The sequence below is a fragment of the Berghia stephanieae genome, chromosome 8 (assembly GCF_034508935.2).
Source record: "Berghia stephanieae isolate SIO BIC M18660-M18661 chromosome 8, UCSD_Bste_1.3, whole genome shotgun sequence".
NCBI classification, from domain to species: domain Eukaryota; kingdom Metazoa; phylum Mollusca; class Gastropoda; order Nudibranchia; family Aeolidiidae; genus Berghia; species Berghia stephanieae.
Window position 1 is genome coordinate 42,839,280 of NC_088367.1, and position 7,904 is coordinate 42,847,183.

The window sequence follows — 7,904 nt, forward strand, 5'->3', positions numbered from 1 at the left end:
GTACTCTGGACTCAGAGGTTCTGTGTTCGATTCCGACCGAAGCCAATTTGTACTTTCTAGAGCAAGAAAATTTACTCCAATCACTCACTCCATTCAGGTGTAAAAGGGTACCTGTCAAGCTGGGATAGTAATCTGTGATAGACTACAGACTAGCGTCCTGTTCAAAGGTTTTCAAACAAATACGTTAATTGTCCGCTTCACGCCATTGAAACCGGAATAAGTCCTGCACCATTGGCTACAAGGCTCTAAAGGACTTAATTTGTTTTACAATGAGTCCAAGTGGCTCAGAAGGACTTACTTAAAAATATTTTCATTGAGAATTCCCGAAATAAATAACGATAAAGATAAGTGATCCCACAAGTTACAGAATAGATGTGCGACCGGTTTTAGACACGTTACTGCTGTGTCACAAAGTGTGACACTTCTACTTAAATCATATTTATAAACATACGTTTTTAAATTGCCGAAAATGTTTATGTTGCTATGCCTTCTGTAGGCTACGTGGTTTCATCACATAGAATTATTTTTTGAATTGTTCTTGCTTTTTTATATTCAGAATTGAAATACATAAATAAATTATAACTGTGAAATTGAATGTAAGCTTCAGTTTAATATACGAAAACAGATAAAATGGATGTTTCGGGTTTCCCCTTCATCAATAACACATGATGAATTAAAAACTACAGACGAATGAGATAATGTGGTAGTGGCGTTGTTAAGATGCATAAACAAAAACATTGATGGGCAGGAAATTGTATGCTACTTTGTGAGAAGCGTGAATTAAAACAGAGCAATAGAAATTTATAAAAGGTGTGTACTTTATTATGTATGTCAAAAGAGGGGAGGCGGGAAGGAACAGTAATGCAGTATAGAAAGTGAACTAAAATAAAGTGTGGACTATTGTTGGAAAATAAATACAATGGAATTGGAAATAAATACAAAATATAAGGGATGTAGGTATTAATATATTAGTGGCATTAGCCGCAGCAGAAGCAACAGTAGAAATAGTAGTAGTAGTAGTAGTAGGAGGGATGCAGAAAATAAAGACAGGCATTTCAATTTTGACACGGCGCCGCCAAGTCTGGGACTTTTTTGTCCTAGTGCGGAAGGCTGCTATATTTTTCTACTATCACAAACGATATGAACACGGGACTGGGACAGTCCTGTCCCGTTGATTTTGTAGCATTTCACAATGGCTTGGGACACAATGGGACAATAGGTGCGGTAGATTTCTCTAAATTCTATATGTTACAGATTTGGGACAGGACTGTCCCAGGACAGTCCTGTCCTAGTGCGGAAGAGGATTAACTGTCTTATAGGTACATCTTTTATCCCCTTATACAGTCAGGTCTCTGGGTGGGGCTTACTGTCTTACTACATATTTTACCCCCTTATACAGTCAGGTCTCTCTAATTCGGAACTCCTGGTTGGAATTCCTTACCTCCCATAGTGGGCAAGGAGGCACTTACAGTCTTCTATTCCCCCTATAATATGCTTTCTGTCTTTGTCTTGGAATGAGATTACTTGGTTTTGTCCTGGTCCTGGTCAGAGTCCTTGGCTGGGAGGGAGAAAGTCAAATGCATAGTTATTGTCTTGGGAGATTAATTTTTTTTCCTGTATTATCATATATTATTTTGAATGTATAATGTAAGTGTAAGCATTTGAGTGTATTCCTCTTTGTTGGATTTTGTGCTTGTGTCCGGATGAGACTTATAGGTGATCTCAAACTAAGTACATTGATAGTTTGCTCTTGGAATCTGCATCTGATCCCTATTTGTTCCCAGTTCCCCTTTGTCTTCCTTTCTCTTGGGTGCTTTAATTGTAATTCTAGAACTTTTTACTATCCCATTTTCTTCCTTTTTACTGGCGCTGATATAACCTGAATGTGTTGCAAGTGCCGTAAAACCCTTAAAAACAAACATAAACATTCCCAGTTCCCCTGTCTTACTTTTTCTTGGGTGCTGTAATTGTAATTCTACAACATTCATACTATCCCATTTTCTTCCTTTTTACTGGCGCTGATATGACCTTAATGTGTTACAAGCGCTGTAAAACCCTTAAAAACAAACATCACACAAACAAACAACAAAAAAGCGCCTTTGTATATTGATTTACTGATGAAGGGTTTGTACCCGAAATGCCCATTGTCTGTACGATCTCTGGGTGGGGATCCTGACCTCCCATAGTGGGCAGGGAGGTACATGCTGTGTCTTCTATCCCCCCATACCCGTTTCCCAATTGTTTCCTGTCATTGTCTTGGAATGAGATTACTTAGTTTTGTCCTGATCCTTGCCGGAGCTCCTTGGCTGGGAGGGAAACAGTCGAATGTATAGTTATAGTTTTGGGAGATGATATTTTTTTCCTTGTAAATCATCTCTCTGTTATGCATTGTATTATGTTGAGTTTACATATTATATTAAATGATTGGTAAACATTTGAGTGTATTCCTCTTAGTTGGGACCTATGCTTGTGTCTGGATGAGACTTTTAGGTGATCTCAAACTAAGTGCATTGGTGGTCTGCTCTTGGAATCTACATCTGATCCCTATTTGTTCCCAGTTCCCCTATGTCTTACTTTTTCTTGGGTGCTTTTATTGTAATTCTAGAACTTTTTACTATCCCATTTTCTTCCTTTTTACTGGCGCTGATATAACCTAAATGTGTTGCAAGCGCCGTAAAACCCTTAAAAACAAAACAAAAACATCTGTACGATCTGAAGCCTTTTCATTTTCACCTTTTTCACAATCCCAGACATCAGGCAGCCCTCATTGCTCTCTACTTTTTCGGATAAATATTATATTTTTTATTTTTTGATGCAATCTCATACTTCATCACCATGCTAACTTGCCATTCTCCCCCCCCCCCCCCCCCCCACCCCATCTCCTATCCTGTATGATCAAGTATCCATAGTCTCGTCTACACCCCATGGGGGTGAAACGCCCTGCCTTGCCTCCCTGAGTAGGGTTCCCGACCCCCCATAGTGGGCAGGGAGGTCCTTGCTGTGTCTACTACTACTATCCCTCCTGTGTCTGTTTTCCAATTGCTTTCTGTCTTTGTCTTGGAATGAGATTACTTTGTTTTGTCCTGACCCTGGCCAGTCCTTGGCTAAGAAGAGGGAAACAGTCGAATGTATAGTTATAGTTATAGTTTTGGATGATATTTTTTTTCCTTGTAAATTATTTCTGTTATATTTTTTCATTTTTAGCATATGATTTGTAAACGTTTGAGTGCATTCCTCTTAGTGGGATCTTGTGCTAGTGTCTGGGTGAGACTTTTAGGTCTGGGTGGGGTTCCTGACCTCCCATAGTGGGCAGGGAGGTACATACTGTGTCTTCTATCCCCCTATGTCTATGTCTGTTTTCCAACATGCTTTCTGTCTTTGTCTTGGGATGAGATTACTTGGTTTTGTCCTGACCCTGGCCGGATATCCTGGCTGGGAGGGAAACAGTCAATGTATAGTTAGTTTTGGGAGATGATATTTTTTTTTCCTTGTAAATCATCTCTCTGTGATGCACTGTATTATGTTTTGTTTATGTAGTAAACATTTGAGTGTATTCCTCTTAGTGGGGACCTGTGCTTGTGTCTGGATGAGACTTTTAGGTGATCTCAAACTAAGTACACTGATAGTGTGCTCATGGAATCTACAACTGTTGCCTATTTGAAACAATTCTCCTTTGTCTGCCTTATTCTTGGATGCTTTAATTGTAATTCTAAAACTTTTTACTATCCCATTTTCTGCCTTTTTACTGGCGCTGATATGACCTAAATGTGTTGCAAGCGTCGTAAAACCCTTAAAAACAAACAAACAGACTTTTAGGTGATATCAAACTATGTACACTGATAGTGTTGCTCTTGGAATCTACATCTTTTCCCTATTTGAACCATTCCCCCTTGTCGTACTTTTTCCACGTCCTTTTTAATTGTACATCTAGAATGTCTTTACTATCCAATTTTCTTCCTTTTTTTCTGGCGCTAATATGACCTAAATGTGCTGCAAGCGCCGTTTGCCCCCCCCCCCCCCCCCCCCCCCCCCACCCAGGTTTGTAGTTGATTCTTGGCATCTAATTCTGCTAGAACTCATCCCCTTTCCCCCTTTTCCTTGTTTGCATATATGCAAACAACCCCCCTCCCCCTCCCCCTTATCTCCCTCATGTCTTTCAATGCTCACATAAGTTATATGTTACCCTTTGGTGGATTAGTCCATCCTCATTCATAAATCACTACACATTATTTATGGTCGTACTCGATTTGTGATCGTCATTATGGGAATTTATTCAGTCAGGCATACTTTTCTCAAGTCATGCGTATTGCTGATATTTTAATATTGCTGATGATATTTTAAAATTGGAAGTTAAACAGCTCCGTCATTCAGGAGATTGTCTTTGGTACTGGTTACCTTATTGTAATACCCCGTGTGGTGTCCGGGGTCCCTCAACTGAGAGGGTCAAGAATAGCCCAACGCCAAGCCAGCGTGTCGTAAAAGGCGACTAATGGTGTGTGATTCCCCCATCTTTGAGTCACCTGGTCCTCCAGGTTGGGGGTTGGCAAAGGGTTAACACCCCTTTCCGTTAAACTCAAACCGTTACAGAAACACAGACAGACAAACCAAATCCTTTTTTTAGCTTGGGCGACCGAAGAGTTTCTGGAATTACAGAATTTATGAAGGACAACAGACAAAGCCGAAAGGACTCTGCTGACCCGATGACGTCTTCGCCAAACAAGCAGCTTCGAATTGCGTCGTGGAACGTTCGCACCATGTATGAAGCAGGAAAAAGCTCTCAAGTTGTGACTGAGATGAGAAGATACAGGCTGCATATACTTGGAGTAAGCGAAACCCACTGGATACAATCCGGACAGAAACACCTCAAGTCTGGGGAGAAGATTTTATATTCAGGGAGAGGGGACGGGATTCATACACAGGGAGTAGGAATAATTCTAAGCAAGTTTGCCCAGAAGTCACTGAGAGGATGGGAACAATGCGGAGAAAGGATCATCATGGCGTCCTTTACAACACGGAGTAAGAAGATCAGCATGAACATTGTACAGATCTATGCCCCAACAAATGATGCAACAGATGAGGACAAAGATACATTTTATGGTCTGCTACAACAAGTCATTGACAAGTTGCCAAGGAAAGACATCAACATATTGATGGGAGATGCTAATGCAAAAGTGGGACAGGATAACGTAGGCTATGAAGGTATCATGGGACGTCATGGCATGGGAGAAATGAATGATAATGGTGAGAGATTTGCAAATTTCTGTGCATTCAACAGTTTGGTGATTGGAGGATCAGTGTTCCCCCATAAGAGGATCCACAAAGCAACTTGGGTCTCACCAGATGGTGTGACAGAGAATCAGATTGATCATTTTTGTATCTCTCGTAGATTCAGACGTTCATTGGAAGATGTGACAGTACGGAGAGGGGCAGATGTTGGATCAGACCACCACCTGCTATTGGCAAAGCTTAAGCTCCGACTCAGAAAACACGGGGCCAGATCACATACAAGAAGAAAATTCGAGGTGAATGCACTTGATGGGGAAAAGAATGAGGAATTCAAACTACAATTGAGTAATAGATTCCAACCTCTTACTGAGCTCGAGGAGGACATAGATGTAGAGTCACATTGGGCAAAGATCAAGGAAGTTTACATAACAACTTGCCACGAGGTATTGGGGGTAAAGAAATCGGAACATAAAGAATGGATAAGTCCAACCACCTTGGACCTTATTGAAAAGAGGAGAACAAGGAAGGAACAAGTGAATGCAAGCCGAACAAGGGCTTCAAGACTGGATGCACAAGAGCAGTATCGAGCCATAGCTAAGGAAGTCAAAAGATCTGTGAAGAAAGACAAGGAAGCATTCATGAACAGACTTGCAGAGAAAGCAGAAGCAGCAGCGACTGGAGGACACATGAGGATCCTTTATCAAACTACCAAGACACTTGCTGGAAAATATGGGAAACCAGAGGTACCAGTCAAAGACAAAGATGGGAAAACTATTTTTGGAAAAGAGGCTCAATCTGAACGATGGAGGGAACATTTCAACTGCCTTCTGAACAGACCACCACCAGACAACCAGCCAGAAATTTTGCCTGCAAGGAATGAGCTACCAATTAGCTGTGATCCACCATCGATAGCAGAGATTGTGGGTGCCATTAACAAGATGAAAAGGGGGAAAGCTGCTGGACCAGACCAGATTCCACCGGAGGCTCTAAAAGTTGATGCGGAAAGAAATGCTGAGGCCCTGCACCCACTATTTGAGAGAATCTGGAATGACGGGATATTCCCAAAGGATTGGAAGGAAGGACATCTTATCAAGCTTCCAAAGAAAGGGGACCTCAGTAATTGTAATAATTATCGAGGCATCACTCTTCTTTCTATCCCAGGAAAGGTTTTCAACCGTATTATTTTAGAGAGAATTAAGAATGCAACAGATGCTAAACTGCGGGACGAACAGGCAGGTTTTCGGAAAAACCGTTCAACCACCGACCAGATTGCCTCTCTGCGAGTCATAGTGGAACAGTCTATAGAATGGAACTCTCCTCTTATTGTCAACTTTCTGGATTACGAGAAGGCTTTCGACAGTATTGACAGAGCAACATTGTGGAAAATTCTGGCACATTATGGACTCCCTGAAAAGATAGTAAACCTCATTAAGGAAATGTATGAAGGATCAAGTTGCAGGGTTGTACATGAAGATCAGCTGACTGACAGCTTTGAAATTAAGACTGGTGTCAAGCAGGGATGCTTGCTCTCTCCATTCCTGTTCATCCTTGCCATTGATTGGCTAATGAAGGAAACCTCCAAAGGGAGAAGAAATGGGATACAGTGGACCCCCTGGACACAGTTGGATGATCTGGATTTTGCAGATGATCTGGCTCTTTTGTCCCACACCCAGGACCAGATGCAAACAAAAACCACAATTATAAACAGCCTCTCGGAATCAATTGGTCTAAGAATACACCCTGCAAAGTCAAAGGTCTTGAGGATAGGTACGCGTCAAAGGGAGCAGATCAAAGTAAAAGATCAGGAACTCGAAGATATAGACACTTTCTGCTATCTCGGAAGTATAATTGACAAGGATGGAGGCACGGAAGCAGAGGTGAAAGCACGAATAGGAAAGGCACAGGCTGCATTCACATCTTTGAACAGAGTTTGGAGAACTAAAGATATCTCCCTTCAACTAAAGCTAAGACTTTTCAACTCAAACGTGAAGTCTGTCCTACTGTATGGATGTGAAACTTGGAACGCATCACAGGCATGTATAAGGAGGGTACAGATTTTTGTAAACAGGTGCATGCGTAAGCTACTCAGAATAAAATGGATGGATAGAATAAAAAATGAAGAAGTATGGAAAAGAACACAGCAGAAACCAGTAGGAGAGGATATAGGAAGAAGACGATGGAGGTGGATTGGACACACGCTTAGAAAGAATGACTCAACTATAACAAAGAAAGTATTGGACTGGAACCCTCAGGGCAGAAGATCAAGGGGAAGGCCACGAGGAACATGGAGAAGAATTAAAGAAGCTGATATACAGAGAAGTGGTAAGACCTGGAATGAGATAAAAAAGTTGGCTCAGGATAGAGAAGGATGGAAACTGTTTGTCTGTGGCCTATACCCTGACCCAGGGTGAAAAAGGCAATGATGATGACCTTATTGTAATAATAATAAATAGCTCTTCTACTATGAATGTTGAAATGAATATTTATTCCAATGTATTTTGTAAAATAAAAAAGTCAAAATGTCCTGTGCATTGTAGACCCTTTTTTTTTTCTTCTCCTTTTCATGTCTTCTGGAATGACTTAAGTGTTGCATTAGTCCTTTTTGTTATTGTCTTTTCTTTTGTACTTTTAAACGACATAGTAACAAAACAAAACAAAAATTCCTATCCTGGATAGGG